Raw genomic sequence first — 12,434 nt, 5'->3', positions numbered from 1 at the left:
AACGTACTAAGCACTGCAAGCTTAATACAGCTGACACTCTGTATGAGTAATTATAACCACGCCGTTTTAAGAGTCATTCAAAATGAATTAAAATTTTTGGTAATAAAATTTTTTAAAACAATTTTCTCATTTACAATTTAGGTTAAAAACCGTACCAGCACATGGAACATTACACTACTGATTATAAAATATCTGAGTAAATATAAATATTTTATGTATTTTTATTTTACATAAATGATATAGCCAACAGGTAGCCTAGGCTGTATGAGAAAAAAACATAAATTCAATGGAGGATTCAAACTCAAAGACAGCAAATGTAATTTAAACTATATTAGTATATATACATCGCATATACACTAGTCTTGAATCTATTGCATTATGTTTCTCTAATATAGGATATAATATTAGATTATATTATAGGTTTATACAGACAGTTCAGACTCTGTATGCAAGAACATTTTAGTTCTGATTGAAGACGTTGTGGACAACACTGATATAATTTTCAGTCAAAAAAGGAAAAGATGACAAATAAAGTTAGCAAGTATTTATTTCAGAACAGATATTCACAGATATATTCATTTACCCTTTTGGACTGTCAGAGAGATGTTCATTTCATCCAAGGGTTCTAAGCTCAGAGTCAACAAATGACATCTATTTTTAAACCGCTATACTGGGTTCCAGGAGAGAAACAATTGTACAAACTTCCACAAAGGACCGTGTCATATAATTAAATCACCTTTATAGAATGTTTCAACCCAAACCTTTTACCTTTGACTCAATAATATGCTAGAAGAATACATCTGAATGACCTCTATATACTTCAGTCAGCATCTGCCCAATGTGAAAAAACAGTTAAATCGTGTTAAATCGATTAGTATTTTCTAAATATTAGATTTGGTTCTGTGAAAGTGAAACATTTGCTGCATTTTCTAATTGCTCAATGTGATAGATCACAGCAGTGTTTGAGTGAATCATGCAGATATTCCTGATCAACTCGCTCTCTCTCCCACACACACACACACACACACACACACACACACACACACACACACACACACACACACACAACCTCAGATCTCCAGTGAGTGCTAACGCTTACAGCTCTGCATCTTAACAAAGTCAGGAACACCCAAATCTTCACAATGTTTTGGAAGTAGAAAAATTAATAAACAAGTAACCAACACACACTATCATACATAAATGATGAAAAGAGCACATTACAGTCATGTGTTAAAACAGTGGAACAACAAAAAGAAGTAAAGACACTAACCATTTACAATTTCAAGTGAAGTTTATGTCTTATATCTTGTATCTGATGGAATCTTTACAATGAAGAAGTGATATTTATATACACATTTAGAGCACAGTTTAGTTGTGTTTGACAGTGGGTTTTGTCATGCAACATTGGTTTCAGAAAAGCTATCCATGAGGTACAGTATGATACACAATAGTTTTCAGAAGAGATTTAGAAAATGAGCTCTCATTTCATAATAAAAACTACTGTAATGCAGTACTAAATTATAAGATATATCTTGCACTAAAGAAATACATGCAGGCATATTCAGTTTTTCAATAGTGAAAAGCTAATCAATCTGCAGAGTCAATTTTGTTCTTTCATGCAACACATTTGTGCAGCAGTGCATCCATCCACTCCATACTATTTGGACACTTAAGACACATTTAAAATGTATGAATGTCATTGTATTAGAAAACAAAATATCAAACCAAATGGCATCTGCAATTGATACTAGACTGTTTCTCCAATCTAACTTTTCTTTTTCTTTTCTTTTTTGGCAAGTACTTTTAATCATCTAATCTCAGGGTGATTTTGGTTGATATTTGAAGTCAGTTCTTCTCAATTTCATACAGGTGTCCAAGCAGAGTAACCATGGGTGTAGTTTATCACGTTAACCATTTGTGACTTTAAAGATTTTCAAATAAGCAGGCTTTCTACCTTTGAAAGAACAGCTGAATGATATCCCGTTGCTTTCCAACTATGCCCAAAAAAGTTTAAGGCACATCAGAATTCTTCACAGATATCTAGTGACTGCAGACTATTAGTACTAATGCAGGCTAATTTTGTCTAATGGGCCTCTAAACATAGAACTGAATAAAAATGCTTCACCTCTCTTTTAGTGTCATACCATTCTATTAGGTTACCGTAACAGTATCTTCAGAGGTGACCATTTTTACACTAACCTTCTCTATCTATCTATCTATCTATCTATCTATCTATCTATCTATCTATCTATCTATCTATCTATCTATCTATCTATCTATCTATCTATCATCTTGAGAATGATATGCTGACATTACTTACATGTTGGGGTCAGTTTCAATATTTGGATCTGCAAACCCTAAATGAGGGTTGCTACTAATCATGAGGAATAAGTAGCTTTTTAAACAGTCTCTAAGGGCACTATAGGCTTCTTGCTTTTAACTTTTACAGATTTTTCAACTACAAATTGCTAGGCATTCTCACATTTTTTTCAAAGAATACTCACATTTTGTTCCAAACGGGTGTGGCAAGAGTGTCACATTCAGTGACTGAAGGTGGTGTAAATGGCCCTATAAAACACTTGTTGGATAATGAATGGAGATTTCAAGATCAATCAATTCAGGTTTCATCATAATTTAAAATTTAAATGTTTTTTTTTTTATCCTATTGAATAAATATAAAATAAACTCATGTTATTTGCTCATAGATCATATTGAATGAAAGCAAAGAAAAGTATGGGCAGTATTTTTTTTATCAGTTCTTTTTCAGACAAAAAGTTATGCTTTATTTCTGCTTCACTGGAATAAAGTCTTATCCATTTATGAAATATCCATCAAAAGAACTAAATAATTTTATTTATTGACAGACTAACTTAAAACTAGCTTAACTTAAAATGTGTCATTTTTAACTTTAAAATTTCAATCCATCAACACCAGTAAATGTCAAGTGAGCTAAAAAAAATAAATAATATAAAATAATATTTTAAAAGTAAGTCGAATTCTGGTGCTGGGTGCTGGACAAACTCTCAGAGAGGACTGATTCAGATCTTAGTTTAGTTAATTTATAAATAAATGAATAATATGAAAATAATATAAAATGAAGCAACTATCTACTTCTATAATAACATATATGAAGACTGTGAGAACAATCGTTGGATTTGTATTACAGCTTAAAAAAATGACATTTGGAAACACTTGCTAATTTCTCACCTGAATCTGACCTCAACATCTTCATCTTGGTCGCACATGGACATTTACTCGAAAGACTTCAGATCAAGTTTCAAGATTCAGATCAAGAAGCCTTCTTGCATCTTCCTGTAGAACACCAGAAGTTATAGGTGAGTTTGAGCAGAATGTAATATAGAATCTTGTAACTGTTTTTACAGTCACATAAAACATTTATTTAGAATGTATGTTCTGTTCTATGTCCTATAGTCTCATATGTTAGTAAACAGAAAAAGCATAAACACTACCCCAACGACAGAAGGGAAAATATTTATTTGATCCCATGCTGATTTTGTAAGTTTGCTCACTTACAAAAAAATGAAGGAGCTGTAGGTTTATTTTAATGTATAGAGACAGAATACCAAATCAAAAATCCAGAAAAAAACACATTATATAAAGGTTAGAAATTGATTTGCATTTCAGTGAGTGAAATAAGTATTTGATCCACAAGCAAAACATGACTTAGTACTTGGTGCAGAAACCCTTGTTGGCAAACACAGAGGTAAGATGTCTTTTGTTGTAGTTGGTCACCAGGTTTGCATACATCTCGGGAGGGATTTTGATCCACTCCTCTTTACAGATTCTCTTGAAATCATTAAGGTCTCTTGGCTGTCGTTTGGCAACTTGAAGTTTCAGCTCCCTCCACAGATTTTCTATGGGATTGAGGTCTGGAGACTGGAGGGCCACTCCATGACCTTAATGTGCTTCTTCTTGAGCCACTCCTTTGTTGCCTTGGTGGTATGTTTTGGGTCATTGTCATGCTGGAAGACCCATCCATGACCCATCTTCAGTGTTCTGGCTGAGGGAAGGAGGTTCTCATCCAAGATTTTACAGTACATGGCTCCATCCATTTGCCCCTCAATTTGGTGAAATCGTCCTATACCCTTAGCAGAAAAACAGCCACAAAGCATAATGTTTCCACCTCTGTGCTTGACTGTAGGGATGGTGTTCTTGGGGTTATAGTCAGCATTTCTCTCCCTCCAAACACGGTGAGTCAAGTTAATGCCAAAGAGCTCAATTTTAGTCTCATCTGACCACAGCACTTTCTCCCAAGCCTTCTTTGAATCATTAAGATGTTCTTTGGCAAACTTTAAACAGGCCTGTACATGTGCCTTCTTGAGCGGTGGGACCTTGCGGGTGCTGCAGGATTTCAGTGCATAGCGGTGTAATGTGTTACCAATGGTTTGCTTGGTGACTGTGGTCCTAACTGCCTTAAGATCATTAACAAGCTCCTCCTGTGTAGTTTGGGGCTGATCCCTCACCTTTCTCATGATCATCCTTACCCCATGAGGCGAGATCTTGCACTGAGCTCCAGACCGAGGTCGACTGATGGTTGTTTTGTATTTATTCCATTTCCGAATAATCACACCAACAGTTGTCTCCTTCTCACCAAGCTTCTTGCTGATGGTCTTGTAGGCCATTCAAGCCTGGTGTGGATCTACAATCTTGTCTCTGTCATCCTTTGAGAGCTCTTTGGTCTTGCTCATGGTGGTGGGAGAGGTTGGAATGGAAGATACAGATTGTGTGGACAGGTGTCTTATACACCTCACGAGCTGACATTAGGAGTAACTTCAGGACTAATCTGTGTTCCACATGGGCACATAACCAGTCTGTGGGAGCCAGAATTCTTGCTGGTTGGTAGGGGATCAAATACTTATTTCACTCACTGAAATTCAAATCAATTTCAAATCTTTATATATGCCTAATGTGTTTTTTTTCTGGATTTTTTTGGTCAGTATTCTGTCTCTATCCATTAAAATAAACCTACCATAAAAATTACAGACCCTTCATTTCTTTGTAAGTAGGCAAACTTACAAAATCAGCAGGGGATCAAATACATATTTCCCCCACCGTATCTCTCAAGTTGTAATAGAGGTCAGTGGCTATAAACTTCCATCAACAGGAAGAAAATTAATTATCTTCTAAAAGCTTAGGATGGAATATAGGATTTACTGTTTTCTTGTTAGTTGAAGTGATCACCTCGTTCTTATTGTCTATCATAAGAGATATGATTGCTCCATACCTCAATAACATCCTTCAGTGGGATCAAAACAAAGATTACAAGAACATGCAACAACAATGGAAGCATCTTAAAAATGATATTTGCTGATTTAAATAACTTAGTATGAATGTCATGCATGGGAAGTCCCTTTAATTTTAATAAAAAAATCACTAATCTAAGTTATTTTATTTATTTATTTATTGGTCTTTTACCACGAAGATTTGCGTTTGACATTTGTAGCCTATAAATATAAGAACATTTCAACCATATAATTTGGACTGCGGAAATACACTTTAATATTGTCATAACCCACTTAACCTTTTCAACACCTTAATTCTTTTAATCATTGCACAAGCTCACGTAAGGAAATTTTCTGTTCCCTGCTGCGTCGTCAGATATGAAAAACTAAAATACAGGCCAATCAGAATTCAAAACTAACATTTTCAATGAGCGTAATTCTAAATTAAAGTGAGAAAACTACATTCCCCGGTCTTGAGGCGTCACTAAAGTACTTTTATCAAAGGAGGAGCATTGTGGGATTTGAAGTGTGATTTGCGTTGCTCAGGACACTCGCGGGCATTCCGGTGGCAGGAGGACTAGTGGGTGAAACATCAGGGCGGAGCTTTCCCCGCTTGGCAGATGGATGCCTTGTGAACTTAAAGGCAAAGTAATCAACTTAACATAAATCGCAAGATGCAATTTCACAGGGTCGGACGCCACCATACGTTCTAAACTGTAGTAGACATTTTTTTGACAATAGTAGGCTACTACAGCGTGACTGACAAAGCTGCTGAGATAAATACACATCCTGACATATCTCAAAAGGCACAAATGAATAAACCACGAGGCAAGTGCATTGATCTGTAACATATTTTCTTAATCGAACTCTGGTAGATTAAATGTACCGGTATGACGCGATGGTGCTTTGTACGGTAATGTTTCTGTCTGGAGTTTGAACATTCTGTTTAATCATACGAAAGCGAGTTAAGTTTGTTGGTGCTTTGTTAAGGCTTCATTTAGCCACGTTTTCACGCGCGCTTTCAAGAGAATATTGACGATTCGTGTCCTTGACAAAAACAAATAAAACGTAAAAGTAGCCTATATGTCTCGGTTTGCAAGTTAGATTATTAGCCTACTGATATTTTTTTTAAAATAAGAAAGTAGGATAATCTGTGCATTCTTGTGGGAGAAAGTTTTCAAGACAATTATTCAGTCTTTTAGTTTTGCGCTAGCTGCAGAATTATATCACCCATAAACACGACTGCTCTCATGTCCCTTCTGCGTTTGTCTGTTGCGCAACTGACTTTGCATTTTTTATGCGTCCAGAGCAGGAGCACCATTCAGCGACATTTTACCATAATAAGCCTGCATAGCCTATATTCATGTACCATTTTGACTTATCCTTTGCTGAAGTATTTTTAGCCCCGGTCCACAAATTGTTTTTTATTTCCCCTTTAAGAGCACGAACTGTGTTGGGAGGGAGGTGTCAAGCCCAGAGGCTGAATTTCGGCCAATTAAAGTCGTCGACCCCCTTTGCAATACGTCAGCCCGCTAAGGGAGGGCTCTGAGCGTGAGCGATGTGTGCGGTTTCCAAGGCAACCACTTGTCCTGACCTCCCCATCCCCATCCTCCTCAGGCAAGATTGGTTTCCATGGAAATGATTGTATCTCCCCGCATGTTTCTATTCCCGTAAAGCAAGCTGAGCGAACGGTCGGAAAGTAGCCTGCTTTCCTCCTAAGTCTGTCGGACAATTTCTATCTGCATTAGTTCTGCAGGAAAATGTGAAATGAAAAAAAAAAAAACGCGATATATATATATATATAGGGTAGGGTAAAACCAAATGTGATTATTTTCACTAACACAAATAAGCTATTTTCCAATTATATATAAATAAATACAGAGCTGCAAGCATTAAATAATTGTAAGATACACAGGTTTGAAATTGTCATCTCTTTGGGTTGGCTACTGCTGTTCTCATATGGCAACAAACAGCCTACACAGAACACCTTTAATGATCTAATTCATTAAAAATGAAGAGCCCTGCTTAAGATGCAGCCTAGTTTTTCAGTTGAATCAACGACTTTCTTAAGAAATGTTTGAGAGTTGATGTCATATGTGACAAATGAGCCTCTCCTGTCTGAGCCTTTCTAGCTCTTCTGGAATTTCAGCTTCCTGTAACCTGTTGAGACTCATCTGCATGCCATGGACTGAGGGTGTGTTCACCAAAGGGATGGGGGTGGGTGGGTGGGGAGGGGAGCTGGAGAGATACAGAGAATGAAAGAAAGAGGGAGCTGTATCTCTCCCTCACACAGGTACACACACACACACACACACACACACACACACACTCTTTTTCTTGCTCTTTTTATCTCCAACACAAGCACAAACACACACACATGCACAGTATTTAGGTATTTGCGCATATTTTCGATAAAGAACACAGACTATCTTTAAGAAAATAATTGTATTTAATTTAATTTGATTTCATTTTGATTCAAACTACACTCAAAGTTTAGTAGTACTAGGTTAACCCAGCTATGGAGTGTGCTGTAGTGGTTTCTTCTAATAACATAAGGTGTTTACTTTTTCATCTTCTGCTCCATCTATAAAGTTACTCTTGATATTTTGTTGCTATGCAGTTATGATTGTGTATTAGATTATATGCATCAAAATATGTTATCACATTAAGTGTTGATCCCCAAGATCCCCAAGGTCCTTTGCTATTTTGTTTATTTATTAATGACCTTCCCAAAATTGGTTTACATTCCTCTATTCAGCTTTATGCAGATGACGCTGTTATTTACTCTTCTCATTATGATATTTTATATATTCAGCCCTCTCTGCAGTTAGACTTTAACTCATATAGAATGTATTTATTTTATTTTAAAAAATTTAAATGAAAATTTAAATTATTTTAATTGTCCCTCTTATTTAAAACAGTTTTTGGTTGCATCTATATCTTCTTACCCCCTTAGGCAAATGCAGTATCCGTATTTTCTTGTTCCTAGAATCTTCACTGAAGTCGGCCGTAAGTCATTTCAATATAAAGCTCCTTTTGATTGGAACAATCTCTCTTCTTCTCTTAGATCAATTACATCATTTCATCTCTTCAAGATAAATTTATTATCTCACTTGAAAATAACTTGCTTATGTTTTTAAATTTAGGTTTATTTTAGGTAAATTTAGGTTTATTTTTTCTATCATTTTTTCTATTATATTTAGATAAATTACTTATATTTATTATTTATTTATCAGTTTATTTATTATTTTTTTAGGGTGCTTGCATATTTGGATTTTCATGCTTGAATGAAAATGTATGTTTTCTTGTGTGTATATGTTTTTGTTTGTTTAATAGTTGTAGACTGCGGATGGATGATTAGGGAAGTGAGCTGTTGTTTGTCTTTTTATTGTTTTTATTGTTTTGTATATTACTTATGTGTTGTGTTTTGTATTTTTTTTTATGTATGTGCTATTGGGTCCCCCTTAGAAAATGAGATGGAGAATCTCAAGGGGTTTTTTCCTTTACTAAAATTCAAAATTCAAAATTCAAATTCAAATATCTGTCAAACACATATCAAATTTAATTTAAGAGCTGTTAATACATTCCATGGAGTAAGAATATTTACAAAATGTAGAAATTTCTCTATAATATATATATATATTTACACATTTTTTTGAGCATAGGCTACACCTCATAAAGTTTGTATCCTTTATTTAAGAATTTAGAAACAAACCGAGAAAAAAAATCTGCCTTTCTGTTTTTTAATGACTAGAAATAGGGTTTTCTTTGGCTCTGTCCTTGATCTGGTAATCAATTCCATTGATTTCAACACGAATGGCAGCCTTGGTTCAGACCAAAGTATAAATAATGACCCCAAGGGTTTTAAAAATACACCAAGACTTTGTAGTGTTTTACTCTAGGTAAAATATCACCTGGATTAAATTAATATTAGATTATCTTAAACACGACTGTAGTTCACAGTGCCAGGAATTATTCTCCTCACTACCCTCTTCAGTCGAAGGGGGGTGCATTTTTGATGGCTTCTAGGTGGATATGGACATCGAGGTGCGCGCGCACGGACTCATGCACGCTGCCATAGGTAAACGTTTCCACACGTGGAACACATCCAATATAACAGTATAATGTAAACAAGCAAACAAAACCAAAACATACTCTATGTGTTTAATGTTTCATATTAACGTCAAATGTTTAAGAGTAACATGTATAACAGTTAAAATGCTATTTTAGGTGAATAACATGTTTTTTCGTAAACGACCAACAAGCAAACATATCGTGAAAATGGTTCTTGAAGTAAAAATCGTTCTTAATAATATGCTTTCTATAGGGAAACACAAGTTAAATGTTCCACGTGCCAGGATTCATGTTTTACTTGCGTGCATACTCCTCCTTCCAGCTCAACAGAGCGTGCGCGGGCTCGCCCACGTGCGCGCGCTGCAGGGTGACAGCGGAAGACAGAGGTTGCGTTTGCAGCACGCATTATAGATGCGTTGGAATGAGCGAATTTGTGGCAAAAAAACAACAACATTAAACTCCAAACCATAATTCATAACATTCAGTTTATACAGAAATTAGAGCACCCGTGAAAGTGTCAGTTATATGGCCGTTTTCAAGAGTGTAGCCGGTGCCCTATTTTTATCTTTCAGCTTGTGTGCGTCACGAATCCAGTGGCTGCGGTGACACTTAGCGTTGATTTCGAGGTTCGCCTACTAATGCTCTCCTGCAGAGGGCCCATTTCTCCTTGAAGTGCTTAGACCGCTGTGTGTGTATGTGTGAGTGAAATATTAGAACTAACAATTTCTTCTGAAAATACGAGCATCAAATCAGCTCTTCCAGTAATGACATGCTCAAACGGGCAGCAGGAAAAAAATGACATCTAAAAGATATTAACAGTCAGCAGGTTATTTATTAAACATAAAAAAGTAGTTTAAAGTTGATCACATGTAAATAAATGGCTATTTAATAAATTTTTAATTGCATTTGTGTCATACATGTGTGTAAGAAGACCGTATGAAGAACAATCTCATGCCAATTTAGATTTTTCATTTGTAGCCTACAGACTCTGCATGCCTTGAACGTTTTAGCAGTGCAGCATTCTTCTTTGTTTCTCATATGATCTTTGTGTCTTCTCATACATATAGGTTACACACACAAGCTCAAACGTACAGGACTATGATTGGAACGCAAAACAAACATGTCCTGCTCTCCTTCAGAAGCTTGCAGTGTTGGTTGCTGCTGGATGCGTTGTGTGCCGCTGTAGGGAGTGTCTCTGTACTGAGGAAATTCTTCTCAGGAAGTGGCGTATAGGTTGGTTACATGTGCAGTCCACTCTTCATACACTCCCTCTACTGGTGTCCACTAGGTCACTCTCCCGGTCAGAATTAAATGGTTTCAACCTTACAGAACCTGTTGGAGGGGGGATTGAGAGAGTGTTTGTATAGCCAACAGTTGGTTGAATGTGAAATTATCTATAGTTTTAGACACATTGACCTGTTTTTTTGACCTTCCTTGCATTGATTTTTATTATTTTTTTTAAATTAAACTATTTTGAAATAATATTTTTAATATAATTTATTTTTAAAAATAGCTTTGACACCTCATCAGTTTCATGCAAATATTTGAGAGAGGACTGAAATGTTAAATTTGTCCAGTGCAAAAGAAGCATTTCCTGTTCAGAGTTTTGTAAGCCAAAAGGATTAACAAGACACATTTGTCTGCTGAGAGAAGTAGAGAGAGGAAGACATAAAGAAAGAGAGGGGAGGGGGTCAAAAGCAAACACACAGTTGTGATTCAGACATATTTTTTCCTGCAAATTTTTTGTAAATTTGGGTCTTTCTTTTGTTAGCAGAAATAGATACTGAAAATATTATATATTTAACAGGTAATCTGTAGAGCTACACATGTGTGTGTGTTTTAAAACACTGGAGTTTTGGATAAAAAAGCGAGACATGGTCTTAGTCTTAGAGTTGGTGGAATCAGGTCAAAGAATTCCAGAACCATGTTCGGGAAATATGGAACACCCGGAATTCCAGGGGTGGGGCCATAGCGAGAGAGAGAGCACTCCATAAACAAATACTCAGGCAAATGTTAATCGAACACACATGCTCTCTCTCACGAAGAAGAGGGGGAGAAAAGGGAGGGAGCGGGTACTTTCCAAGTCTCCTAGAGAAAATCTCCCTGAGTTTGCAAAGTTCTTGTTAACAATGTGCGCCTAGTTCTGTTCTGCGAAGAGTGCAAAACTCTGCCATACTTGAAACACATTTCATTTATGCTTTATACTTTTTAACAACCATCCCCTTTAGGTCTTCTGACTGATCCACATCTAAATAAAACTTAATTTGAGAGAGAAAAATTGCTGTTTTAAACATATTTGTCAAACTGTGAACTGAAGCCCAGACCTCGTCGGAAATAGACAGAGTTGCGTGCACATTGTTGCCTTGGTGTAAAGTCACTAATGCTCAATCAGGTGAAGCACTGTTTTTATCCTAAATGACTGCTGAAATTAAATGTCAATATCCAAAGCAATTTGCTCAGAGCTTGTGACTGTATATAGAGCTCTAGTGTGGGTTGCCTGAATCTAGGGCAGAGAGTAAGTACTCCACTGAAGTCAGCACTTAATGTAGCACTAGTAAGCGCTCTTATTCTCGTATGAGGACCGACAATCAAAACTGTGCTATATTAGAGCTGCTGTCTATCTTTTTTTTTTAATAAATGCCCATAAAGCCTGTTTGAATATTTGAAGCATGAAATATTTCATCACAAATAATAAACTCAGTATGTTATTTGGATAAAATATATTCCCCAAAGCAGAGTTGAATTTTTTTATAAATCATTTCCAACATATTAAAAATGTTAAGGCTGCCATTTTTATTCTTCTTATTTTAATTATTAAAAGGATAGTTAAAACAGAAATTAAAATTTAACACATTCTCATCACTTTCTTTCTTCTGTGGAATACAAAAGAATTTGAAAATTTTAAAACGTTCTTTTTTTGTAATATTTTTTAAAACAAAAAATGTCTTTAAGGCAATCATGCCAATAACACAGTTTGAAGCAGAGTGAAAACAGAGGTTTTGAGTGCTTTACAATTTTGAGGTCAGTAAGAGTATTAATTATTTATTTATTTGAAAGAAATTATTGATTTAATTAAGCATTGAATGTTTTTTCATTAAAGAATTCTGAAAAAAAAAA

Source organism: Cyprinus carpio, chromosome A5 (assembly GCF_018340385.1).
Source record: "Cyprinus carpio isolate SPL01 chromosome A5, ASM1834038v1, whole genome shotgun sequence".
Lineage (NCBI taxonomy): Eukaryota > Metazoa > Chordata > Actinopteri > Cypriniformes > Cyprinidae > Cyprinus > Cyprinus carpio.
This window is presented reverse-complemented; position numbering follows the sequence as displayed.